The sequence below is a fragment of the Sabethes cyaneus genome, chromosome 1 (genome assembly GCF_943734655.1).
Source record: "Sabethes cyaneus chromosome 1, idSabCyanKW18_F2, whole genome shotgun sequence".
Classification (NCBI taxonomy): Eukaryota; Metazoa; Arthropoda; class Insecta; order Diptera; family Culicidae; genus Sabethes; species Sabethes cyaneus.
The window spans coordinates 111,318,054-111,344,993 of NC_071353.1; the positions used below are offsets into that span (position 1 = coordinate 111,318,054).

General features: G+C 46.6%; 1 protein-coding gene across 1 annotated transcript in view; it reads right to left on the minus strand.

The window, feature by feature from the left end:
• The window catches only part of LOC128739939 (tRNA dimethylallyltransferase), a 430,275-nt gene that overhangs the window by 302,543 nt on the left and 100,792 nt on the right, over positions 1 to 26,940 (minus strand). The gene's annotated exons all lie outside the window — the stretch shown is intronic.

The window sequence follows — 26,940 nt, forward strand, 5'->3', positions numbered from 1 at the left end:
TGCTATTCATTTGTATAGGAGCCCCCCCCCCTTATACGCCCTCCATAAAATTAGTCTCTTACCCCCTCCATAAAATTGCTGGTCATTTTATCTATCCAACGACATATAAATTGTTCAGTTTCGTTCAGTGGTTTAGTAGTTATTAGCATTTGAAATCTTTCATTCAAACGTTACACAAATTTCCTCAAAACTCTAGAACTAATCAAGCGAATGGAACCAAATTTGGCGTGTGGGTGTTTCAAAAGGCACGTTTTTTTTCTATGGTAAATTAAGACCCCTCCCTTCTTTAGGAGGGGGCTACCATACAAATAATATACAAATTTCTACATAAGTTGAGAACTAATCAAGCAAAAGGAACCAAATTTAGCATGTGGGGTTTTTGGAAGTAAGGATTTTTTCTATGGTGTACTGAGACCCCTTCTCTTTCTAAAAGGGGAGGGGCTCCCATACAAAAGAAATACAAATTTCCTCATACCTCTAATCTATACCTATAAAGAAGGATTTCTGTCTGTCTGTCTGTCTGTCTGTCTGTCTGTCTGTCTGTCTGTCTGTCTGTCTGTCTGTCTGTCTGTCTGTCTGTCTGTCTGTCTGTCTGTCTGTCTGTCTGTCTGTCTGTCTGTCTGTCTGTCTGTCTGTCTGTCTGTCTGTCTGTCTGTCTGTCTGTCTGTCTGTCTGTCTGTCTGTCTGTCTGTCTGTCTGTCTGTCTGTCTGTCTGTCTGTCTGTCTGTCTGTCTGTCTGTCTGTCTGTCTGTCTGTCTGTCTGTCTGTCTGTCTGTCTGTCTGTCTGTCTGTCTGTCTGTCTGTCTGTCTGTCTGTCTGTCTGTCTGTCTGTCTGTCTGTCTGTCTGTCTGTCTGTCTGTCTGTCTGTCTGTCTGTCTGTCTGTCTGTCTGTCTGTCTGTCTGTCTGTCTGTCTGTCTGTCTGTCTGTCTGTCTGTCTGTCTGTCTGTCTGTCTGTCTGTCTGTCTGTCTGTCTGTCTGTCTGTCTGTCTGTCTGTCTGTCTGTCTGTCTGTCTGTCTGTCTGTCTGTCTGTCTGTCTGTCTGTCTGTCTGTCTGTCTGTCTGTCTGTCTGTCTGTCTGTCTGTCTGTCTGTCTGTCTGTCTGTCTGTCTGTCTGTCTGTCTGTCTGTCTGTCTGTCTGTCTGTCTGTCTGTCTGTCTGTCTGTCTGTCTGTCTGTCTGTCTGTCTGTCTGTCTGTCTGTCTGTCTGTCTGTCTGTCTGTCTGTCTGTCTGTCTGTCTGTCTGTCTGTCTGTCTGTCTGTCTGTCTGTCTGTCTGTCTGTCTGTCTGTCTGTCTGTCTGTCTGTCTGTCTGTCTGTCTGTCTGTCTGTCTGTCTGTCTGTCTGTCTGTCTGTCTGTCTGTCTGTCTGTCTGTCTGTCTGTCTGTCTGTCTGTCTGTCTGTCTGTCTGTCTGTCTGTCTGTCTGTCTGTCTGTCTGTCTGTCTGTCTGTCTGTCTGTCTGTCTGTCTGTCTGTCTGTCTGTCTGTCTGTCTGTCTGTCTGTCTGTCTGTCTGTCTGTCTGTCTGTCTGTCTGTCTGTCTGTCTGTCTGTCTGTCTGTCTGTCTGTCTGTCTGTCTGTCTGTCTGTCTGTCTGTCTGTCTGTCTGTCTGTCTGTCTGTCTGTCTGTCTGTCTGTCTGTCTGTCTGTCTGTCTGTCTGTCTGTCTGTCTGTCTGTCTGTCTGTCTGTCTGTCTGTCTGTCTGTCTGTCTGTCTGTCTGTCTGTCTGTCTGTCTGTCTGTCTGTCTGTCTGTCTGTCTGTCTGTCTGTCTGTCTGTCTGTCTGTCTGTCTGTCTGTCTGTCTGTCTGTCTGTCTGTCTGTCTGTCTGTCTGTCTGTCTGTCTGTCTGTCTGTCTGTCTGTCTGTCTGTCTGTCTGTCTGTCTGTCTGTCTGTCTGTCTGTCTGTCTGTCTGTCTGTCTGTCTGTCTGTCTGTCTGTCTGTCTGTCTGTCTGTCTGTCTGTCTGTCTGTCTGTCTGTCTGTCTGTCTGTCTGTCTGTCTGTCTGTCTGTCTGTCTGTCTGTCTGTCTGTCTGTCTGTCTGTCTGTCTGTCTGTCTGTCTGTCTGTCTGTCTGTCTGTCTGTCTGTCTGTCTGTCTGTCTGTCTGTCTGTCTGTCTGTCTGTCTGTCTGTCTGTCTGTCTGTCTGTCTGTCTGTCTGTCTGTCTGTCTGTCTGTCTGTCTGTCTGTCTGTCTGTCTGTCTGTCTGTCTGTCTGTCTGTCTGTCTGTCTGTCTGTCTGTCTGTCTGTCTGTCTGTCTGTCTGTCTGTCTGTCTGTCTGTCTGTCTGTCTGTCTGTCTGTCTGTCTGTCTGTCTGTCTGTCTGTCTGTCTGTCTGTCTGTCTGTCTGTCTGTCTGTCTGTCTGTCTGTCTGTCTGTCTGTCTGTCTGTCTGTCTGTCTGTCTGTCTGTCTGTCTGTCTGTCTGTCTGTCTGTCTGTCTGTCTGTCTGTCTGTCTGTCTGTCTGTCTGTCTGTCTGTCTGTCTGTCTGTCTGTCTGTCTGTCTGTCTGTCTGTCTGTCTGTCTGTCTGTCTGTCTGTCTGTCTGTCTGTCTGTCTGTCTGTCTGTCTGTCTGTCTGTCTGTCTGTCTGTCTGTCTGTCTGTCTGTCTGTCTGTCTGTCTGTCTGTCTGTCTGTCTGTCTGTCTGTCTGTCTGTCTGTCTGTCTGTCTGTCTGTCTGTCTGTCTGTCTGTCTGTCTGTCTGTCTGTCTGTCTGTCTGTCTGTCTGTCTGTCTGTCTGTCTGTCTGTCTGTCTGTCTGTCTGTCTGTCTGTCTGTCTGTCTGTCTGTCTGTCTGTCTGTCTGTCTGTCTGTCTGTCTGTCTGTCTGTCTGTCTGTCTGTCTGTCTGTCTGTCTGTCTGTCTGTCTGTCTGTCTGTCTGTCTGTCTGTCTGTCTGTCTGTCTGTCTGTCTGTCTGTCTGTCTGTCTGTCTGTCTGTCTGTCTGTCTGTCTGTCTGTCTGTCTGTCTGTCTGTCTGTCTGTCTGTCTGTCTGTCTGTCTGTCTGTCTGTCTGTCTGTCTGTCTGTCTGTCTGTCTGTCTGTCTGTCTGTCTGTCTGTCTGTCTGTCTGTCTGTCTGTCTGTCTGTCTGTCTGTCTGTCTGTCTGTCTGTCTGTCTGTCTGTCTGTCTGTCTGTCTGTCTGTCTGTCTGTCTGTCTGTCTGTCTGTCTGTCTGTCTGTCTGTCTGTCTGTCTGTCTGTCTGTCTGTCTGTCTGTCTGTCTGTCTGTCTGTCTGTCTGTCTGTCTGTCTGTCTGTCTGTCTGTCTGTCTGTCTGTCTGTCTGTCTGTCTGTCTGTCTGTCTGTCTGTCTGTCTGTCTGTCTGTCTGTCTGTCTGTCTGTCTGTCTGTCTGTCTGTCTGTCTGTCTGTCTGTCTGTCTGTCTGTCTGTCTGTCTGTCTGTCTGTCTGTCTGTCTGTCTGTCTGTCTGTCTGTCTGTCTGTCTGTCTGTCTGTCTGTCTGTCTGTCTGTCTGTCTGTCTGTCTGTCTGTCTGTCTGTCTGTCTGTCTGTCTGTCTGTCTGTCTGTCTGTCTGTCTGTCTGTCTGTCTGTCTGTCTGTCTGTCTGTCTGTCTGTCTGTCTGTCTGTCTGTCTGTCTGTCTGTCTGTCTGTCTGTCTGTCTGTCTGTCTGTCTGTCTGTCTGTCTGTCTGTCTGTCTGTCTGTCTGTCTGTCTGTCTGTCTGTCTGTCTGTCTGTCTGTCTGTCTGTCTGTCTGTCTGTCTGTCTGTCTGTCTGTCTGTCTGTCTGTCTGTCTGTCTGTCTGTCTGTCTGTCTGTCTGTCTGTCTGTCTGTCTGTCTGTCTGTCTGTCTGTCTGTCTGTCTGTCTGTCTGTCTGTCTGTCTGTCTGTCTGTCTGTCTGTCTGTCTGTCTGTCTGTCTGTCTGTCTGTCTGTCTGTCTGTCTGTCTGTCTGTCTGTCTGTCTGTCTGTCTGTCTGTCTGTCTGTCTGTCTGTCTGTCTGTCTGTCTGTCTGTCTGTCTGTCTGTCTGTCTGTCTGTCTGTCTGTCTGTCTGTCTGTCTGTCTGTCTGTCTGTCTGTCTGTCTGTCTGTCTGTCTGTCTGTCTGTCTGTCTGTCTGTCTGTCTGTCTGTCTGTCTGTCTGTCTGTCTGTCTGTCTGTCTGTCTGTCTGTCTGTCTGTCTGTCTGTCTGTCTGTCTGTCTGTCTGTCTGTCTGTCTGTCTGTCTGTCTGTCTGTCTGTCTGTCTGTCTGTCTGTCTGTCTGTCTGTCTGTCTGTCTGTCTGTCTGTCTGTCTGTCTGTCTGTCTGTCTGTCTGTCTGTCTGTCTGTCTGTCTGTCTGTCTGTCTGTCTGTCTGTCTGTCTGTCTGTCTGTCTGTCTGTCTGTCTGTCTGTCTGTCTGTCTGTCTGTCTGTCTGTCTGTCTGTCTGTCTGTCTGTCTGTCTGTCTGTCTGTCTGTCTGTCTGTCTGTCTGTCTGTCTGTCTGTCTGTCTGTCTGTCTGTCTGTCTGTCTGTCTGTCTGTCTGTCTGTCTGTCTGTCTGTCTGTCTGTCTGTCTGTCTGTCTGTCTGTCTGTCTGTCTGTCTGTCTGTCTGTCTGTCTGTCTGTCTGTCTGTCTGTCTGTCTGTCTGTCTGTCTGTCTGTCTGTCTGTCTGTCTGTCTGTCTGTCTGTCTGTCTGTCTGTCTGTCTGTCTGTCTGTCTGTCTGTCTGTCTGTCTGTCTGTCTGTCTGTCTGTCTGTCTGTCTGTCTGTCTGTCTGTCTGTCTGTCTGTCTGTCTGTCTGTCTGTCTGTCTGTCTGTCTGTCTGTCTGTCTGTCTGTCTGTCTGTCTGTCTGTCTGTCTGTCTGTCTGTCTGTCTGTCTGTCTGTCTGTCTGTCTGTCTGTCTGTCTGTCTGTCTGTCTGTCTGTCTGTCTGTCTGTCTGTCTGTCTGTCTGTCTGTCTGTCTGTCTGTCTGTCTGTCTGTCTGTCTGTCTGTCTGTCTGTCTGTCTGTCTGTCTGTCTGTCTGTCTGTCTGTCTGTCTGTCTGTCTGTCTGTCTGTCTGTCTGTCTGTCTGTCTGTCTGTCTGTCTGTCTGTCTGTCTGTCTGTCTGTCTGTCTGTCTGTCTGTCTGTCTGTCTGTCTGTCTGTCTGTCTGTCTGTCTGTCTGTCTGTCTGTCTGTCTGTCTGTCTGTCTGTCTGTCTGTCTGTCTGTCTGTCTGTCTGTCTGTCTGTCTGTCTGTCTGTCTGTCTGTCTGTCTGTCTGTCTGTCTGTCTGTCTGTCTGTCTGTCTGTCTGTCTGTCTGTCTGTCTGTCTGTCTGTCTGTCTGTCTGTCTGTCTGTCTGTCTGTCTGTCTGTCTGTCTGTCTGTCTGTCTGTCTGTCTGTCTGTCTGTCTGTCTGTCTGTCTGTCTGTCTGTCTGTCTGTCTGTCTGTCTGTCTGTCTGTCTGTCTGTCTGTCTGTCTGTCTGTCTGTCTGTCTGTCTGTCTGTCTGTCTGTCTGTCTGTCTGTCTGTCTGTCTGTCTGTCTGTCTGTCTGTCTGTCTGTCTGTCTGTCTGTCTGTCTGTCTGTCTGTCTGTCTGTCTGTCTGTCTGTCTGTCTGTCTGTCTGTCTGTCTGTCTGTCTGTCTGTCTGTCTGTCTGTCTGTCTGTCTGTCTGTCTGTCTGTCTGTCTGTCTGTCTGTCTGTCTGTCTGTCTGTCTGTCTGTCTGTCTGTCTGTCTGTCTGTCTGTCTGTCTGTCTGTCTGTCTGTCTGTCTGTCTGTCTGTCTGTCTGTCTGTCTGTCTGTCTGTCTGTCTGTCTGTCTGTCTGTCTGTCTGTCTGTCTGTCTGTCTGTCTGTCTGTCTGTCTGTCTGTCTGTCTGTCTGTCTGTCTGTCTGTCTGTCTGTCTGTCTGTCTGTCTGTCTGTCTGTCTGTCTGTCTGTCTGTCTGTCTGTCTGTCTGTCTGTCTGTCTGTCTGTCTGTCTGTCTGTCTGTCTGTCTGTCTGTCTGTCTGTCTGTCTGTCTGTCTGTCTGTCTGTCTGTCTGTCTGTCTGTCTGTCTGTCTGTCTGTCTGTCTGTCTGTCTGTCTGTCTGTCTGTCTGTCTGTCTGTCTGTCTGTCTGTCTGTCTGTCTGTCTGTCTGTCTGTCTGTCTGTCTGTCTGTCTGTCTGTCTGTCTGTCTGTCTGTCTGTCTGTCTGTCTGTCTGTCTGTCTGTCTGTCTGTCTGTCTGTCTGTCTGTCTGTCTGTCTGTCTGTCTGTCTGTCTGTCTGTCTGTCTGTCTGTCTGTCTGTCTGTCTGTCTGTCTGTCTGTCTGTCTGTCTGTCTGTCTGTCTGTCTGTCTGTCTGTCTGTCTGTCTGTCTGTCTGTCTGTCTGTCTGTCTGTCTGTCTGTCTGTCTGTCTGTCTGTCTGTCTGTCTGTCTGTCTGTCTGTCTGTCTGTCTGTCTGTCTGTCTGTCTGTCTGTCTGTCTGTCTGTCTGTCTGTCTGTCTGTCTGTCTGTCTGTCTGTCTGTCTGTCTGTCTGTCTGTCTGTCTGTCTGTCTGTCTGTCTGTCTGTCTGTCTGTCTGTCTGTCTGTCTGTCTGTCTGTCTGTCTGTCTGTCTGTCTGTCTGTCTGTCTGTCTGTCTGTCTGTCTGTCTGTCTGTCTGTCTGTCTGTCTGTCTGTCTGTCTGTCTGTCTGTCTGTCTGTCTGTCTGTCTGTCTGTCTGTCTGTCTGTCTGTCTGTCTGTCTGTCTGTCTGTCTGTCTGTCTGTCTGTCTGTCTGTCTGTCTGTCTGTCTGTCTGTCTGTCTGTCTGTCTGTCTGTCTGTCTGTCTGTCTGTCTGTCTGTCTGTCTGTCTGTCTGTCTGTCTGTCTGTCTGTCTGTCTGTCTGTCTGTCTGTCTGTCTGTCTGTCTGTCTGTCTGTCTGTCTGTCTGTCTGTCTGTCTGTCTGTCTGTCTGTCTGTCTGTCTGTCTGTCTGTCTGTCTGTCTGTCTGTCTGTCTGTCTGTCTGTCTGTCTGTCTGTCTGTCTGTCTGTCTGTCTGTCTGTCTGTCTGTCTGTCTGTCTGTCTGTCTGTCTGTCTGTCTGTCTGTCTGTCTGTCTGTCTGTCTGTCTGTCTGTCTGTCTGTCTGTCTGTCTGTCTGTCTGTCTGTCTGTCTGTCTGTCTGTCTGTCTGTCTGTCTGTCTGTCTGTCTGTCTGTCTGTCTGTCTGTCTGTCTGTCTGTCTGTCTGTCTGTCTGTCTGTCTGTCTGTCTGTCTGTCTGTCTGTCTGTCTGTCTGTCTGTCTGTCTGTCTGTCTGTCTGTCTGTCTGTCTGTCTGTCTGTCTGTCTGTCTGTCTGTCTGTCTGTCTGTCTGTCTGTCTGTCTGTCTGTCTGTCTGTCTGTCTGTCTGTCTGTCTGTCTGTCTGTCTGTCTGTCTGTCTGTCTGTCTGTCTGTCTGTCTGTCTGTCTGTCTGTCTGTCTGTCTGTCTGTCTGTCTGTCTGTCTGTCTGTCTGTCTGTCTGTCTGTCTGTCTGTCTGTCTGTCTGTCTGTCTGTCTGTCTGTCTGTCTGTCTGTCTGTCTGTCTGTCTGTCTGTCTGTCTGTCTGTCTGTCTGTCTGTCTGTCTGTCTGTCTGTCTGTCTGTCTGTCTGTCTGTCTGTCTGTCTGTCTGTCTGTCTGTCTGTCTGTCTGTCTGTCTGTCTGTCTGTCTGTCTGTCTGTCTGTCTGTCTGTCTGTCTGTCTGTCTGTCTGTCTGTCTGTCTGTCTGTCTGTCTGTCTGTCTGTCTGTCTGTCTGTCTGTCTGTCTGTCTGTCTGTCTGTCTGTCTGTCTGTCTGTCTGTCTGTCTGTCTGTCTGTCTGTCTGTCTGTCTGTCTGTCTGTCTGTCTGTCTGTCTGTCTGTCTGTCTGTCTGTCTGTCTGTCTGTCTGTCTGTCTGTCTGTCTGTCTGTCTGTCTGTCTGTCTGTCTGTCTGTCTGTCTGTCTGTCTGTCTGTCTGTCTGTCTGTCTGTCTGTCTGTCTGTCTGTCTGTCTGTCTGTCTGTCTGTCTGTCTGTCTGTCTGTCTGTCTGTCTGTCTGTCTGTCTGTCTGTCTGTCTGTCTGTCTGTCTGTCTGTCTGTCTGTCTGTCTGTCTGTCTGTCTGTCTGTCTGTCTGTCTGTCTGTCTGTCTGTCTGTCTGTCTGTCTGTCTGTCTGTCTGTCTGTCTGTCTGTCTGTCTGTCTGTCTGTCTGTCTGTCTGTCTGTCTGTCTGTCTGTCTGTCTGTCTGTCTGTCTGTCTGTCTGTCTGTCTGTCTGTCTGTCTGTCTGTCTGTCTGTCTGTCTGTCTGTCTGTCTGTCTGTCTGTCTGTCTGTCTGTCTGTCTGTCTGTCTGTCTGTCTGTCTGTGTCTGTCTGTGTCTGTCTGTCTGTCTGTCTGTCCGTATGTTCCTTATAGAATCGAAAACTACTGAACCAATCGGCATGAAAATATGCATGTAGAGGTTTTTTGGGGCCAGGAAAGGTTTTAGTGAAGAAACCCCTCCCCCCACTAAGAGGGGGGGCTCCCATACAAATGAAACACAAATCTCTGCATAACTCGACAACTGATCAAGCAAATAGAACAAAATTTGGCATGTGGGTGTTTTCGGTGACAAGAATTTATTCTATGGTAAATTGAGACCCCTCTCCTCTTTATAAGCGGAATTATGACTCCTCTCCTCTTTAAAAGAAATATGGAAGCAGTCACACATGTTCCCAGTATTTAAATCAGGGGACCGGCAGAACGTCAGAAATTATCGTGGCATCACTAGCCTATCAGCTGGCTCTAAACTATTTGAGATTGTAGTAAGTGGAGTTATCCTTTCTCGTTCGAAACAGTATATCTCTACCTCACAACATGGATTCGTGCCAGGTCGCTCCGTTTGCACCAACTTGCTTGAGTTTACATCGTCGTGTATCTCTCAAATGGAACAGAAAGCTCAAGTTGATGTCATTTCCACTGACCTAAAAGCCGCTTTCGATCGTATTGATCATGGAATACTTTTGCGCAAAATTTCGCGACTTGGAGCTTGTTGCCGATTCGTCAAATGGTTGAGCTCGTACCTACGCGGTAGAGTCTTACGTGTTAAGCTTGGTACTTGTATATCTTCGCAATTTACCAATAATTCTGGAGTTCCACAAGGAAGCAACATGGGGCCATTACTGTTCATGCTGTTTTTTAACGACGTCACTCTGTTATTAGCATCTGGCTGTAAGTTAGTATACGCGGATGATTTAAAATTGTACCTGACAGTTCGAACTGTTGAAGATTGTCGCAGTTTGCAAACTTTGCTCGATAGTTTTGTTGGCTGGTGCCGGAAAAATTGGCTTGTTATCAGCATCGCGAAATGTGAGGTTATGACATTTCACCGTATTTTGAACCCAGTTTTATTCGATTATCATGTCGACGGACTAAAACTAAAAAGAGTCGACCATGTAAGTGACCTCGGTGTTCTTCTGGATTCTAAGCTCACATTTCACCTACACCACGCCGCCTTGATATCGAAAGCTACACGTCAGCTGGGTTTCATCTCCAAAATTGCGAGTGATTTTAAGGACCCACACTGCCTGAAAGCTCTTTATTGCTCCTTGGTCCGCCCATTACTGGAGAATTGCAACTTGGTTTGGTTTCCACATCAGTTGTCGTGGAATTTACGGATTGAACGAATCCAGAAAAGATTCGTCCGACTTGCGCTGCGCGATCTCCCATGGCGAGACCCTGTTAACCTACTACCGTACCCTGATCGATGCAGTCTACTCGGTATCGACACGCTGGAGCGTCGTCGTAAAATGCACCAAGCAATATTTATAACGAAACTGGTAAATGGCGATATAGACTCACCGACGCTGCTATCTCTCTTAAATTTCCGTGCCTCGCAACGTGCCCTTCGTTCCACTGGATTGCTACAAACTGCCTACCATCGTACATCGTTTGGTTACCAGGAACCTATCACCGCTTGTATCAGGACTTTCGAAATGACTGAAGAATTATTTGATTTTAATGAACCAACACAGAGATACGTGACGAAATTGAAGAAATCGAATATTTTATAAATCTGACGCTTGTTAGTAGCATTTATTTAGGACTTTGTTCAGATAAATCTTTGAAATAAATAATAAATAATAAATAAAAGGGGGGGGGGGCTTCCATACAAATTTCCTCATAACTCGAGAACTAATCAAGCAAATGGAACCAAATTTGGCATGTGAAGGTTTTCGAGGGCAAGAATATTTTCTATAGTAAATTAGGACCCCTCCCCACTTTAAGAGGGGGGGGGGCTCCTGTACCAAAGAAACACAATTTTCCTCATAACTCGAGAAGTAATTAAGCAAATGGAACCAAATTTGGCATGTGGGTGTTTTTGGAGACAAAAATTTTTTCTATGATGAATTGGGACCCCTCCCCGTTTTAGGAGAGGGGGATCCTATACACATGAAATACAAATTTCCTCATAACTCGAGAACTAATCAAGCAAATGGAACAAAATTTGCCATGTGAAAGTTTTCGAGGGCAAAAATATTTTCTATGGTAAATAAGGACCCCTCCCCACTTTAAGAGGGGGGGCTCCTATACAAACGAAATACAAATTACCTCATAACTCGAGAACTAATCAAGCAAATGGAATCAAATTTGGCACGTGGGTTTTTTTGGAGACAAAATTTTTTTCTATGATGTATTGGGACCCCTCCCCACTTTAGGAAGGGGGGCTCCTATACAAATGAAATGCAAATTTCCTCATAACTCGAGAATTAATCAAGCAACTGTAACCAAATTTGGCATGTGAAAGTTTTCTAGGGCATGAATATTTTCTATGATGAATTAGAACCCCTCCCCACTTTAAGAGGGGGGGCTCCTATACAAACGAAATACAAATTTCCTCATAACTCGAGCACTGATCAAGCAAATGGAACCAAATTTGACACGTGGGTGTTTTTGGAGACAAACATTTTTTCTATGATGAACTGGGACCCCTACCCACTTTAGGAGGGGGGGCTCCTATACAAATGAAATTCAAATTTCCTCATAACTCGAGAACTAATCAAGCAAATAGAACCAAATTTGGCATGTGGAGGTTTCTGGAGGCAAAAATATTTTCTATGGTGAATTAGGACCCCTCCCAACTTTAAGAGGGGGGGCTCCTATACAAACGAAATACAAATTTCCTCATAACTCGAGAACTAATCAAGCAAATGGAATCAAATTTGGCACGTGGGTGTTTTTGGAGACAAAAATTTTTTCTATGATGAATTGGGACCCCTACCCACTTTAGGAGGGGGGGCTCCTATACAAATGAAATTCAAATTTCCTCATAACTCGAGAACTAATCAAGCAAATAGAACCAAATTTGGCATGTGGAGGTTTCTGGAGGCAAAAATATTTTCTATGGTGAATTAGGACCCCTCCCAACTTTAAGAGGGGGTGCTTCTACACATGAAATGAAATACAAATTTCCTCATAATTCGAGAACTAATCAAGCAAATGGAACCATATTTGGCATGTGGGTGTTTTTGTAGGCAAGAATATTTTCTATGGATTTCCCCACGTCAAGAGGGGGGGGGGCTCCTATACAAATGAAAAACAAATTTCCTCATAACTCGAGAACTAATCAAGCAAATGGAACCAAATTTGACATGTAAGTGGTTTTGGACGCAAGATTTTTTTCTCAGGTGAATTGAGACCCCTCTCTTCTTTAGAAAGCGAGTTTTGGCCCATCTCCCCTTTAAGAGGGTGGGCTTCCATACAAATGAAATGCAAATTTCCTCTTATCTCAAGAACTAATCAATCAAATGGAACCAAATTTGGCATGTTTAGATGGCAGAAATTTTTTCTATGGTGAATTACGACCCCTTCCCCTTTTAAGAGGGGAGCTCCCATACAAATGAAATTCAAATTTCCTTATAACTTGAGAACTAATCAAGCAAATGGAACCAAATTTAGCATGTGGGAGATTTTGGAGTCTTGAATTTATTTTACGATAGTTAGAGACCTCTCACCCCTGTGGTAGGGGGATATGGACTCTCATACAAATAAAACAGAAATTTTTGCGAAACTCAAAAACTAATCCAACTCGAGAAATTCGAGACTGATCATGACAAACGGTGAATCTTTAGCGTTGATCATCGTTTAGATTTTATTCTCTAAACAGTCTCAGCAGTCGATCATAGTGTTACATTTTACCTAGCTGCGAGAAAAAGGGCACACAAGTTGTTTGTATTGTGATTCATACAATGCGCACAACCAATCGTCTGTATCTGTTATATTTCTCATCGCAATCATGCAATGAACATGATCTGACATGAGGTTTGTCATAATTTGTACGGATCGCGACAAAGTGTTTGCCGCTTACAAGTAATGATGTTAATGAATCTGAATCTGATTGCTCCTATGATCTTGATCGCTAGAAGCGATTTTTTTCCATCCCTGAACAAGCGGTAAGCTGTGTACGTCAACTAGTAAAACCTTCTCGGAGCAAAAGACAGTGAATCGACGCCGCTAACTCCTCGGTTCCATCATCATCACTTACGGGCCAGTTGCCATTTATGTCAAAAGAGAAGGACATTCGAATGGCACGTCATATATGCGATGAACGTGCTTTGGTTTTAATGTTATTTGCAACCAATGGCCCTTTTAAAGGCCACAAGCGAGTTAAAGTAAGATTATGTTGCAGGCATTGTACTTATTAACCCCCGTCCACTTATTTTCAAAGCCACCATTGCATTCAATGAAGAATTGAATCTGAATATTTCGCTCTTCTAATCATTCAGTTAAACAATGACACTCACAGATTCTTATAAACATACATATGCCAGAAATGCAGTTTACAGTCTTTGATCTAATGATCTGATACCCAGCAAACATTTTCGTACGTATATCAAAGTAACAAATATGATATATGTACCGATATATATCTAGAAAAATTGCATTCGATGCACGAAACCAGCATATGCGTACTGTTTTGGAGGCGATATACGTACTGCAAATTATATGAAAACAATTCGCATTCATAAGTATTTGTATACGATGAAATCCGACTCAACATGATGAGTTCCATAATGCTATACAATTCTGTGATGAAAATCGTTTGTGAATCAGTTACTATCATTTTGTACGAATAAATGTAAACTAGGGTGAGCTTTATTAAGCTTTATGTACGATTTTGAGTTTGTTTAGCGATATTTAAGATGATTTTCACACATTATTATACGATTTGTGCTTTGCTGGGTATAGTCCTACGTCACCCTTTCGTACAACCCTTAGGGCTGTATACCTTCTAGTTTTTACAAAACTAGTGTTATGAATGACTGATAATTTTATGCTTGCTGCTGAATAGACGAAGACCTATTTTTGTCCACTACGCAATCTAAAATCAGCAATATCTTATTAACTCATTATTAATTCAAGATAAAGCAATACAGTCTTCTGAAAAAATATTCCTCTGTTACATACAAAAAAATTTATACAACATCATGTTAAGCTACCTGTTGAGATAAATGAGTTATAAGAAGAAATTTGATTTTAAGGGTGATGTGTTCAAAAAAGTTAAGAGAAACTGGTTTAACTTTAATGTTTTGAAAATAAAAAATCTAAAACAAACTTATTAAAAAAATACTACTTGAGTTGTTGTTACGATATCGTCTGAATAGTGGACAACTCTTTCAAAAGATGCATCATTTTTTCATTCAAAAGGTTGCCGAAGACTTCATTGTGCTAAAATATCTCGTTTAGCCGCAATCCTTTTTGTCCATCCATAATCGCTTTCTGGATCATTGCAATGTACAATTATACAGTTAATTGTCATAAAGTTAATTGTCATAAAGTTAATGGTCATAAAGGCAACATTCTTCCGTTCATTTGATTATAATCAAGTGGATTTTGCGGTCTCCTTTTGTCCAGCGCCTCTATGGTTCAAAGGTACAAGTACCAGCGAACCACATGCCCTGGCGGGTGTTGTGGGTTCGAATCCGGTTATAATCTCAGATTACAGCTTGGTTCGGCTCATGCACCTTCCAGCATTGGACAAAAGGTAGGAGTCAAAATGACTACTTGTCAAGTATAGCTACCAATACCCCCCCCCCCTTCCTTTCCGCTCTTCCCCTCCTTCACCAAAAAATTTTCATTTCTTTCCCCTACCGTCCCTTCATCAATTGTAGAACCATTGTTTCAAAAAAAATATTAATATATATGTATGACCGCATTTCAAGGTCAAGACTAAAAACTTGAGATTAGTCTATAATCACAGGGGTTAGTCAAAATGATCGAGACATGCAAAATTTTAACGAATTCCAAACAGCCATAACCTCTACAAAATAAAACATTTTTAGATGAAACCAATTGCATTCGACGGGGGATTTTTTCTAGTTTTTCTAAAATAATGCAGAATTTGCAGTAGCCGGTGGACCCCGGAGATATTCCGGGTTGTCCGTAGGTATGTCAAAATCTGATAGTTTTCATCGCATGTATCTTTTTCTGCCATGGAAATTCAATAATATTCATATTACCCATTTTTTCTATATTTCATTTCTAGTCAATTGGTGAAAAGAGAACGGAGATCCGTCGAGAAACAACCGAGATATGGCCATTTCAGTAAATTAAGTGCTGAAAATGTTACCATAGTAACGTCCTACCTTTATGGAAATTATAAAACATTACCGAAACCATACCAATATGAATGTCAAACTTCAAGGATTAAAGAGGGTTGAAAATTCGGAAGATTTTGACACCCATGTTGATATAATTTCGGACATTCTAAAAATAGACCACTTCCGCCGGGATCCCCAGAACCTGCTACAGGGTTGCCATGGCAAACTGCGAACCTGGGATTACTTCCAGTGTCAGTAGCTTATGAAACCTTCATGTTTGACGATCATATTAATATGATTTGCGTCATGAGAACATCAAGGAAGCTCTCCCGTCAAAACAAAGTCTGAGTGCCCGGTCACTGCGGAATCGATGGGAATAAAGCAGCTCAACAATTTGCCTTGAAGCGTTTCCGGGTACCTCCACATCCACCGTAAAACACGAATTTGTGACATGGAAAAAGCTAGAAATAGTATCCCGTAGGAATCAACCCTCTAACGGGTAAGACCGTCTGTAGACGGCCTTCGCTTTTGGTGCTCCAGAGTTGCATACGAAATTTGTTTTGAATTGATAATACGCAAAATGTGTTCAGAATAGATTTCTTGACATTTTGATATTAATATCACAACATTCTGACTATGCATTTAAAAGTTATCCTCTTTCAAAAACAAAAATTCCGAAAAATTTCGAAAATAATTAATGCGCGAATATTTCCTTTTTTACTTTTGGAGAAAAAGGATATCTAGAACAAAATGATTGACCTTAAAATTTTTCTATGGGTAAATTTCATGCTTTATTTCAATTTTGTAATGTATTTGAATTGAAAAAATATCTGGGTAGAGCGTAAGACATGAAAAACGAAAAAGAGAAATTGGACTTTTTGTAACCTAGCGCTCCTCCAGATAATTATTTTTGCTTGAAAATCAGAATTTAAGGTTCTTTTGAGTGCACTTTTATGATAAAATAGTCATTAGCTTGATTGCATCGTTTTTACGATGTTGCCCGTTAAAGGATTAAACACAAGGTTGTAGACCCCAAATCCTGCAGTAGCTAAAAACTACTCAATTTAACGCGTAGTGAACTACGCACAATCACGGCCCAACTAACATTTTGGGTTTAATTACACTCTTATGATGGCATTTAAGACCAAAATTAGTCATGAAGATCGCCATAAGAGTGCAATAAAACTTACATTGCTACCTACCTACCTACCTACCTACCTACTCCTAACCGGGCACTGCCCCGCTCTTTATCATTTAAAGAATATCGTCCATTATTCCTACCGTTCATTATGCCTAACGTCCATTATGCCTTACATCCGTATGATCATCGTCCGCATACCTAGGGTAGCGCACCCATTTATTTTTGTCAATTTCATTCCGAGTTATTATCGTAATCAGAGATGATAATGAAAGTTAATTTGTGTATTTTATTCGTTCCTAGGAACCACTTTTCTCATCCGTATTCATAGAAACAGACAAATAGAAAGTAAAATCCATATTTAAGCTATACTAATATATTCATTGGTGTAGCTAGGAAATTTCCCTGGGAGGGGCCTAGGGGGTGCCTTTCAAAAAAAAAATCACTGTCTAAACACTTATATAAGCGTTGTCGTTAGCAGCATAGAGCCGAAGTGGCTCGATCAATTTTCAGCCATCTCAGAAGTCGCAAATCACTTTCAACCCGGTCATGCCATACTGCACGTGGAGCCTCCTTGTTCTTGGTGTCGGTTGGGATGTTGTAGAGAACTATTTTTGTCGCATTGTCGTCCGGCATCCTTATGACGTGTCTGGACCACCGTAGCCTATCATTTTTCGCCAGATGTGCGATGGGAATCTCTCCAAGCAGTGCCTGTAGCTCGTGATTCATACGTCTCCACCACTTTCCGCTTTCAGTTTCTACTCCGCCGAATATCGTCTGCAGTACTTTCCGCTCGAACACGACAATGGCGCGTATGTATTCCGTGGGGGGGCTCCGTAGCCGCAAGGGGACCGAGTCTGCTTAGACAAGCGAGTGATCGTGGGCTCGAATCTTAGTAGAATCAAGCCATTCGATGTCAAGTGACTTTAGCATGGGTTTATTCTCAGGCCCCTCCAATTTACCCTTCCTTCGTGCTGAATTCTATATTTACTCTCTGAAGCCTCTTGACAATGCAAATGTCCCTCCTATAGTTAAGTATACTGGTCAGAGGTACGAATGAGTCCTCGCCAGGGACGGCTATAATATGGGATAATGCTGGCAGCAAGGAATAAGTGGGTAAAGTAGATCAAGCTTTGAAGGAAGGGTAAACCCCAATACACGCAAGCACGCATAAAATTTATATAAGCATATCGCTCACTCAATAGCGATTATAGCAAAAAGAAATGCACTGCAGGTCATACAGCAAACACCCGGGCGATATTATAATAGATCAACTATACTGGTCGCAGTAATGAGTCCACACATGGAAAAAAATGTATTCCGTGAGCAGCATCCCGGCTTCAACTGCGTAAATAACTACTTGATTACCCTTGGTAAAAATTGTGCCTCTCGTTTCGATCAACCCCTCAAGAGCGATGTTGAACAGCATGCAGGATAAGCCGTCACCTTGCTCAACCCTCGCTGCGTCTCAAAGGGACTTGAAAGTGTCTCCGAGAGGTGCACGAAACACACACTCGATCTTATGTAACTCTGATCAGTCATGTCAGTTTATGCGGAAAATCGTGTTCTTGCATTATCTTTCATATAGGTCGTCTCGATCGACTGTATCGTATGCTGCTTTAAAAACAGTAAAGATGTGGTTCGTGGGTAGGTTGTACTCCCGACATCTTTTTTTGTATTGTTTATGCAGGGAGAAAATCTTCATAGACAGCACCTTCACGGTGCCGAATAGGATTCACATGGTGCCAACATGCGCCTACCTACTAAAAACTCTCCTGCTGCCCGTTCCTGAACCCCTCCCGGAACTACCGTTAGGTTTTACTTCAGGAGGGAGGACGTGCCGAAGCACTCCGACTTGTCCGTTGCGTGTGTGGGTACACACAACACCCTTGCCATTTCATACCGCCACTACCCTTCACCTAGGGCCTGGGCTGCCCAATCAGCCCATTACTGACCCTAGCAAGCTATGTCAGGCCCTGTCGTTGAACCCGTTCTAGCCGTTGCAACTCCGTTATCACCGCCGTTGCCGCCCTATCGACGGCACCCCATGCGCGCTGCTCAGCGCACATTCTCTGCACAATGTTGTCGGCGTTGGTGTCTTCCCCAACGACCGCAAGCATCACCCGCCGAGTGGACGTAAACCGCGGGCAGTGGAAAATCACATGCTCCGCCGTTTCCTCGGCTACCGTGCAAACGGGGCAAAAGGGTGAATCTGCCCGCCCGCGCGTATGTAGATACTTCTTAAAGCATCCGTGACCCGACAAAAACTGGGTAAGGAAAAAGTTTACCTCACCATGACCTCTGCCGATCCAGGACGATATGTTCTGAATCAGCCTATGGGTCCACCTACCATGGTCGGTGCGATCCCATTCCGTCTGCCAACGCCTAATAGAGTCCAGCCTAACTCTGTCCCTAGCGCCCCTGACGTTCCTCTGCCTATGGCACTCGATATCCTCACCTAGGAGTATGCATATTGGAATCATGGCTGCAATAACCCCAATCGCATCCAATGATATGGTACGGTAGCCGCACGCAACGCGCAATGCTAGCAGCCTGAACACCTTGTTCAGACATGCCTGATTGCGCTTACTCTCCAAAGCCGGGGCCCACGCCGGTGCACCGTATCGTAGCACCGACATGGCAACGCTGGCCATCAGGCGTCTCTTACTGCTGCTAGGACCATAGCCGTTCGGCATGATCTTAGACAGCGCAGTAACCGCCGTTGACGCTTTACCACAAGCATAATCCACATGGCTGGTGAAGTTCAGCCTGTTGTCTGTCATGACACCCAGGTACTTCACACTTCGTTTGGAGACAATCACCTGTCCCCCAACGATTATTTTGCCCTCTAGGGCCGACTTGCGGTTACTAACCATCACCGCTTCCGTCTTATGGTGGGCCAATCGCAGATTGACGCCCGCCATCCAACCCTCTATTATGCTTATGGCGTCTGATGCCAGCATTTCCACCTCTTCTAGAAACTCGCCTACCACCGTAAGGACGATATCATCGGCGAAGCCAGTAATATCGACCCCAGTGGGTAGTTCAAGCCTCAGCACCCCATCGTACATGGCATTCCAAAGCGTGGGGCCGAGAATCGAACCCTGTGGAACACCCGCTGTCACTTTGTACCTCTTCGCCCCATCCGCCGTGTCGTACACTAGCGTCCGGTTCTCGAAGTAACTCTTAAGCAACCTGCATAGATGATCCGGTACCCTCATCCTATGCAGCGCTAACGCAATTGCACCCCAGTTAGCGCTGTTAAAGGCGTTTTTGACATCGATTGTGACTATAGCACAATACCTGTCACCTCGCCTTTTCCGTTTCATAGGCTTCTCGGCCCTCTCTACCACGGACTTTATGGCATCTACAGTGGACTTCCCCTTACGGAAGCCAAACTGCGTGTTTGCCAGTCCGACATCACTTTCCGTCACAGGTGTTAGCCTGTTTAGGATTACCCGCTCTAGCAATTTGCCTAGCGTGTCCAGTAGGCAAATTGGCCTGTACGACGAGGGATCACCAGGCGGTTTCCCCGGCTTTGGCAGCAGTACCAATCTTTGGACTTTCCATTTGTCTGGAAATTCGCATACCTCTAGGCAACTCTGAAGCGTCTCTCTAAACATATCGGGATATGCTTGGATCGCCGCTTTGAGTGCCTCGTTCGGAATCCCGTCTGGACCGGGCGCTTTCTTCGATTTCAAACCCCTGGCAATTACGATGAGTTCCTCATTTGTGACCGGAGTGAGGACATCATTCGATTGACCGTACGGGGTTGGAGGCCACCAAACTGGATCGTGTTGCGGAAAGAGCCCTTCCACGATGACTTTCAGCTTTTGGGGGCAGGTTTCCTGCGGCGCAGATGTACCCTTCATCTTTTTCATTACCACCTGGTATGCACCTCCCCAGGGGTTTGAATCCGCATCGCGACATAGCTCCTGGAAACAGGATTTCTTGCTACGCCTAACCTCCTTCTTAAGCGCCGACCTTGCCGCTCTAAGTTCGGCTCCCCGAGCTTCAGCATCTACATCGGTCCGGGCCCTCTGCGCTAGCCTTCTCGCTCTGTGGCACCTGGAGCGGAGCTGGGCAATGGTATCACTCCACCAGTATACCGAGCGACGACCGTTCATTGGCTGCCCCGTCCTAGGCATAGTGGTATCACATGCCCGTACTAGGACGTTGGTCAGCTCACGAGCACTCAGGTTCGAGCTGGTGCTCTCTGCACTGAGTGCTTCAACGAACAGGTCTTTGTCGAAGGACTTCACTTTCCACCTCCTCCCTGTCGACTTCACCCCGCGTGGCCGTAGCGCCCGTCGTTCAATCGTGTACCGTATAGCTTGGTGGTCGCTATGCGTGTACTCATCGGACACCCTCCAGCCCATGTTGGCAAGCAACGTTGGGCTGCAGAAGGTGACGTCGATGATCGATTGTTGTACCCCCCTACAAAAGGTACTGACGGATCCCACGTTAGCCAGACTTACATCCAGCTTGGACAGAGCTTCCAGCAAGCTTTGCCCCCTCGGGGTAGTGCACCTGCTACCCCATTCGACAGCCCAAGCATTGAAGTCCCCTCCAATGACAACGGGCTTGCCACCCGTGAGTTCGTCGGTGAGCACGTCTAGCATCCGGTCAAATTGCTCCGGCGACCACCTAGGTGGAGCGTAGCAGCTACAGATGCAGACGCCATCGACCACCGCGATCACGAACCCCTCTTGGTCGGACGACACCACCTCCTGGATCGGGTATCTACCCATCACGGCGATCGCTGCCATCCGACCCTTGTCGATTACCCAGTTAGTGCCTCCACGGGGGACCCGGTAGGGATCCGCGATAATGGCAATATCGCACCCCGTTTCGGCTGCCGTTTGCCAAAGCAACTCCTGTGCCGTTTCACAGTGGTTTAGATTAATCTGTATAACCTGCACCATTATCGTTGCAAGGCGCGTCTATAAGCTGCACACAGTGGGCCGCCTGTGGCATGCTTATTTCCCTCTACGGCTGTGCAGAGCAAGCACCTGGGGGGTTTGCTACATCCCCTGGCGAAGTGGCCATCTTCACCGCACCGCCTGCACAGCTTGGACCGATCGGGGGCCTTACACTTGGCCGCCCGATGGCCGAAGCCCATACACTTGAAACAGCGTTCTATGCGCCGTTTCACCGTCAGTGTACATACTGACCATCCTACCTTAATCTTGCCAGACGCCAACATCTTGTTGGCGATTGCCTCTGGCACGTTTAAGGTCGCGGTTTGCATATCTCCATATGCCTTCCGCAAGCGGATGTCTGCGGGTGCCACATCAACCTTAAGCTGATCCCGCAGAGCATCACTCAGGTCAACTGTCGTCGTAATCTCGTCGAGGTTTTTACACTCGACCAGAACACGCTGCGACAGCGCCTTGACCTGGCCCGCTTCGCCCAGGGACTGCTCAACCAGTTTCTGGTAATTCGAACTCTGGACCGTTGGGTCCTTTCTAAGTTCGAAAAGCATATCCCCTGCCTGGGTTCGGCGGGTCTTTACAACGTTGGCCCCAAGCTCCTGCAACTTGGGGTCCACACGAACCTTTCGCAGTAGATCAGCATACGACAGCTTGCCTGTCAGCTTCACTACTAAGGCGTCGCCCTTATGGACGCGCCTTGGCTTTGGCTTTGCAGCCGCAGCCTCGCTCGGTTTCGGCCTCGGCGGTTTAGGCGGTTTACGCCTAACCACCTGCCAATCCTCTTCCCCGGTCCCGGAAGCACCATCCGGGACCGCCTCCGCACGTTCTCTGGTAGAGGCGCGAGCCGAAGTCCGCTGCCTCTTGGCTACCAGCGTTGGTCCATGGTCGGGCGTAGCCGCCTTGCGCTTGGCAAGCGGCGTACGCGCCTGACTAGGCATGGCCACAGCCTTAGCGGCTATGACCTGAGCTTCGGCGATTTCGCATCGCTGCAGAAGCTCTTGCCTCTCCACCTCGGCAGCTATGACGGTAGAGCGGAGGCTCACCGCCAGCTTTTTAATGTCGAGGTGGACATTTGACCTAGAGTTGATGAACGAGTACAACTCGTCCACCAACTTTTTGGCTTCCTCCAGCTTGCTACTGGCTGGAGGAAGCCCGACTTCGCCCTCCGTTGACATTTGCCTACCGCTGTCGCTCGCCTTCTTGGCTGAGCTGGCAGCGATGGCCACCGGCGTTCTAACTGGGGTGTTAGTCCTAGGTGGTGTCAACTTCCTCTTCGGTATCGCTCCCGTTTTCGGGGGGCTTCCCTGTATGGGCTGTGCCCCCGATTTCGGCGGGCTTCCCTTCTTGGGTCGCGCCCCCGATAACGGGGGGCTACCTGTCTTTGCTGTTGGTGACCTAGCCAACTTACTACTTTTGGCAAAGATATCATCTTTGCCACTAGTAGCACCCGTATTCGATCCTTCTTTGAAATTTAAAAATTTGTCCATTCGAAAGGGTCCCAACTCTAGGCCGCTATCTCCACTCGTAATTGTGTAGTCGCCTTAACGATCCCATGGTGATCTATGCAAGCAGGGAGGCCATGGCTAGGGACACTCCCCCCTACCCTTCATGGGGGCAGGGATGTCAGCATCCGATCGGCGTTAGTCAGGAATGTATCATCTGAGCCTACACCACCGCACTTTGACGTGAGTGACGAGCTTTGAACGTACCTAGAGACCAGCCAAGGTTTTAACGGGACGGAAGGCAGCTGCACCATTAGCCTACTCGCCGTTTCGGGAAGGTACCACCCTTCCTTACATAAGGTAGTAGAATAGCACAGCCGTCAGCCCTGTAGCGCCAAATCCAAACGTTTATTCCCACCCGTCCAGTACACCATAATTAGGATCTTCCTGGAACCGATCCTAATGTGCCCATGGCACTCCTGACCCGGCTTTTTTGCTTAAAGTCCTGAGCTCTAACAGGACGTTACGGCGTCCGCAGCTGGCTTATAGGAATTGAGCCTCGCTCGCTTCTTTACACCACTGCGCCACGCTACCCACAAGCACAACGTGCCCCCCTTTCCCTGTTAGCACACAACTGAGGGTGCAACCAAAGACTGGTATTTGGCCGACCCTAGACCCAGTTGCGTCCCGGCCGGTACCGCGTGGAGGTAGGGATAAGAGTTCCCGCTCCCATCTTAGTGGCTATACGGCGTCGCGCAAAGTCGAATGCGACTTTGTTCGGCACCTTAACCTCGCTGGGTTAGGGCCTTAACCGGCCTTACTCCCGACATCTGATATGTCTGATCTGTCGAATGGTAAAAATATGGTCCTTAGTTGCCCGAGCCCCATGAAGCCTGTCTGGCAATTCCCTACAAACACCCGGTAACACTCGGTGTAACAAGATCTAGGAGAGTACGTTGTAGGCGGCTTTACTAGTGTTATGCCTCTTCCAAGCAGCACACATTTGGCACTTTTAGTTGCAGCAACTCATTTACGACTTAAACTTCGCCTGCAAATGACGGATCTTGGTAGTAACATGTTCAATGAACCTGGAAATACTAAGAACCTGAGCAGAGGGTCCAAAGCCCCTAAGAAGGATGGTTTTAATAGCTGTTATCCATGGCTATCACGTAAAAATCTAAATGGATAAACCCCTAATCAAAGGTGTCATGCGACCCGTGCCGAGGGAGAAATGGTGGAGGGGGTTCTAGAAATACTCAGCCGCTAACGGAGCCTGTGGAGTACCAGGGCACCCTCCACAGTATTTTTGCCCTTACTGCATTAAGCCGGTCACTGATGCAGCGGACCATCTTTTACCGAGCTACTCATGGGATTCATATGGAGAGTCTAAATATAAATAAAACACAGGGCTCCGGCAGCCTCTCTCTGCCGGAAACGAAAGAGGAGGAGATGAGCATAGGGGAGGATCAGGAATTGAACGATGCGTTAGCAGAAGTTCCGTCTTGTTCCTCGTCTATTCTCAACACGCCGACTCGTTGTGAGTCGACGGATGACGAAAGCGACGGAATAACCGTCACAATCAGATCTGGACCTAAAGTGGAAGGTTCAGCTGAGAATGACATTCCGTGGAAACGGAACCTGACGAAAGCTCAGAAAAAGAAGTTAAAGAATTTGCTTGCCTCTGGGCTTCCTGCAAAGGAGACACGGGAGCAAGTGTTAGCACAATCTGCTTCTGTGTCAGGTCAGGGAACGAGGATCGGAGCTGCCTAGCAGCGGAGAAAAGCCGATCCCCAAAAAACAGAAGCGAATTCTAAACCCTAGAGAGCGAGTGGGACAGGTCGTGTGAAAGCAAACCACCCATCCCGCTCGAAGGGGAGGAACAAGAGTGAGATCTACGAGAGAAGCCCCCAAGCATCCCTCGGACTCCACTATTGGTGTCTCCTACAGGGAGGCCGCAAGTCAGATCAGAGTTGGGATCCTCTCTGAGGACTATCCCAGCACTGAACTGAGTACGGCACAACTGGATTCGATACAAGATGCTCTACTAACAGCCATAGAGCAACAACGTAACGAGCAGGTTAAACCTAAGTTCTTTAACTGCTCGTACAAGTCCGGGTACCTGGTTCTTTCTTGTAAAGACCAGGAAACTTCGGAGTGGTTGAAGAAAGTGGTGCTTATCACTATGGGAAGGATCAAGATTCGTTGCTCTGGATGCAAAGAACATTCCGCGTCCAGAAATCTATCATGCTTTCTTCCCACAAAGCGCGTCATTCGATAACGAGAGAATCAGAAGACTCATAGAGAGTCAGAATGAGAATCTAGTTACTGACAAATGACGAATTCTGCAGCGAACTAACCCCAATGGGCAACATGCGGATTGGTCACTAACAATTGATGAAGCTTCTATGCGTCAACTCGTGAATAGGGACTTCATCATAAATTTTCGGTTTGGCGAAACCCAGCTGAGGAAAACAACTCCGAGGCAACGTCAAATCACAAGTCAGCCTATGGAGGCAAAAATCTCTGAGGCCAGTACTAGCGAAGTCAAAGTGAATCAAAGGTCCGCTGGCGCTGAGTCTCAAAACTCCAAGAATCCTAACAACCAGGGGATCCATGAAGCTAGTGGAACCAAACAGGAGGTTCCACAGAATGCTCAAATGGCTCCCAACAGTGATTCTGGTAAAGAGAAGACTCATCGAGGTGAGTCTCCCATGCCCATGGATCTTGACAGTATGGCGGTGCCAGGGCCGAGTGGAACCAAAACAGTGGTCTCCACAAGTGGCCCAGGAAACTCCTGTAAGATCCGTGGAAAAAGCGAAACCACTCGAAGCCAGCCCCCCCCCCCCTCGATTCAAACCGAGTTCGGGTACTGGCAGTAAGAAAACTGCCACCATGAGGTCTAAACCTCCAGGGAAACCGTCTCTCCCAAATGCTAGTGAGCGGAAAATTCACAAAAATGCAGAACACTAGGGTTCTGCAGATAAACCTCCATCATGCGAAAGCTGCATCGAGCATACTTTCCAGGAGGTTTATCAAAGATGCTGTGGACCTGGCCTTGATTCAAGAGCCCTGGGTCTACAAAGAAAGAATACAAGGTATTCAAACAAGAACATGTAAGTTATACTATGATGACAAGCATGACTCTCCGAGAGCTGCTGTCCTGGTTAATGCAAATATTAATTGTTTTCCCATTAAACGAGACATCGTCGCGATCAGAGTTGAGGTACCAACCGCCAGGGGAAAATCCGATATTATCATAGCATCGGCCTATTTTCCGGGTGATTGTCCTGAGGCTCCCACTCAAGAAGTTGCGGCGTTTGTAAAATACTGCAGAGAAGTCAACAAAGACTTTATCATCGGCTGTGATGCCAACGCTCATCACATTCTGTGGGGAAGTACTGACATCAACAATCGAGGTGAGTGCCTTTTAGAATTTCTCTCGTCAAACAATATCGATATTGCTAATAGAGGTAATGAACCAACATACATAAATGCTATCAGGGAGGAAGTCTTGGACCTGACCCTGTGCAGTCCAGTAATTTCGGAGAAAATACAGAACTGGCACGTGTCGGACGAAGTAATTGTCCACTTAAAAGGGTTACTTCAACTAGGAATGTTCCCTGGTGGAACAGAAGCCTCGAACGGCTTCGCAAAATGGCGCGAAAACTGTTCAATAGAGCAAAGATTACTTCGGACTGAACTCAATATAGGAGAGCTCTAACCAAATATAGCAAAGAACTAAGACGATCAAAAAGGAAATCTTGGGTACACAATTGTGAAAGCATTGAAAGTACTCCAATTGTGGCAAGACTTAACAAGACTCTTGCTAAGGATCATTCGAACGGACTCGGTACTCTCAAGAAAGATGACGGTTCGTTCACAAAATCTCCGACTGAAGTACTAGACTTGATGATGGGGACTCACTTTCCGGGATCTTCCTCAGCTCATGCTGCTGCCAGCTCGGACTCTGATTGTGACATAGGATGTTCTCAAAGAAACTATTCGGGATCTGAGAGAACAAAAGAGATTGCAACCAGAGTCGCAGGGATGGCTTTCACTAGGGCTAGGATGGAAAACGCAGTGAGATCCTTTCAACCTTTCAAATCGGCAGGTGCAGATGGGATTTTCCCAGCGCAGATTCAAAATGGGGAATCAGCGCTAATTCCATCTCTAATCGAGATTTTTAAGGCAAGTCTGATACTACATCATATTCCGTCTACATGGATATTGGTAAAAGTTGTATTTATACCAAAACCAGGAAAACGTGACAAATCACATCCAAAAGCCTTCAGACCAATTAGTTTATCATCAGTATTGTTGAAAATTATGGAGAAGGTATTATATGAATACATTAAGTCTGAATACATGATTAGATATCCATTATCGAAACACCAGTTTGCTTACCAAGCTGGGAAATCTACAATCACAGCGCTACACACGCTCGTGACAAAAATTGAAAAGTCTCTTTGAACGAAAGAAACAGCATTAGGCGCGTTTCTCGACATCGAAGGGGCGTTTGATAATGCTCCTTATTTATCAATGGTAAATGCGATGAAGAAAAGACAGTTTGATAACTGTATAGTCGAATGGACCCACAGTATGCTCACACATAGGCAAATCACCTCGGAGCTAGGAGGGCTGTCAACAACGGTGACTGCAACCAAAGGTTGCCTACAAGGAGGGGTTCTTTCATCCCTTCTTTGGTCATTAGTAGTTGATGACCTTCTGAGAAGCTTAGAGGCAAAAGGTTTCGAAGTTGTGGGTTTTGCTGATGATTTAGTCATCATGATTCGTGGAAAATTCGACGACGTGATATCGGATAGAATGCAAAGGGCCTTAAACCTTACACTATCTTGGTGTAGTAAAGAAGGCCTGGGTATTAATCCTTCAAAAACAACAATTGTTCCTTTCACTAGGAAGAGAAAACTGAAGTTACAGTCTCTGCACCTTGGGGAAGAAGAAATTAAATGTAGCGTCTCAGTTAA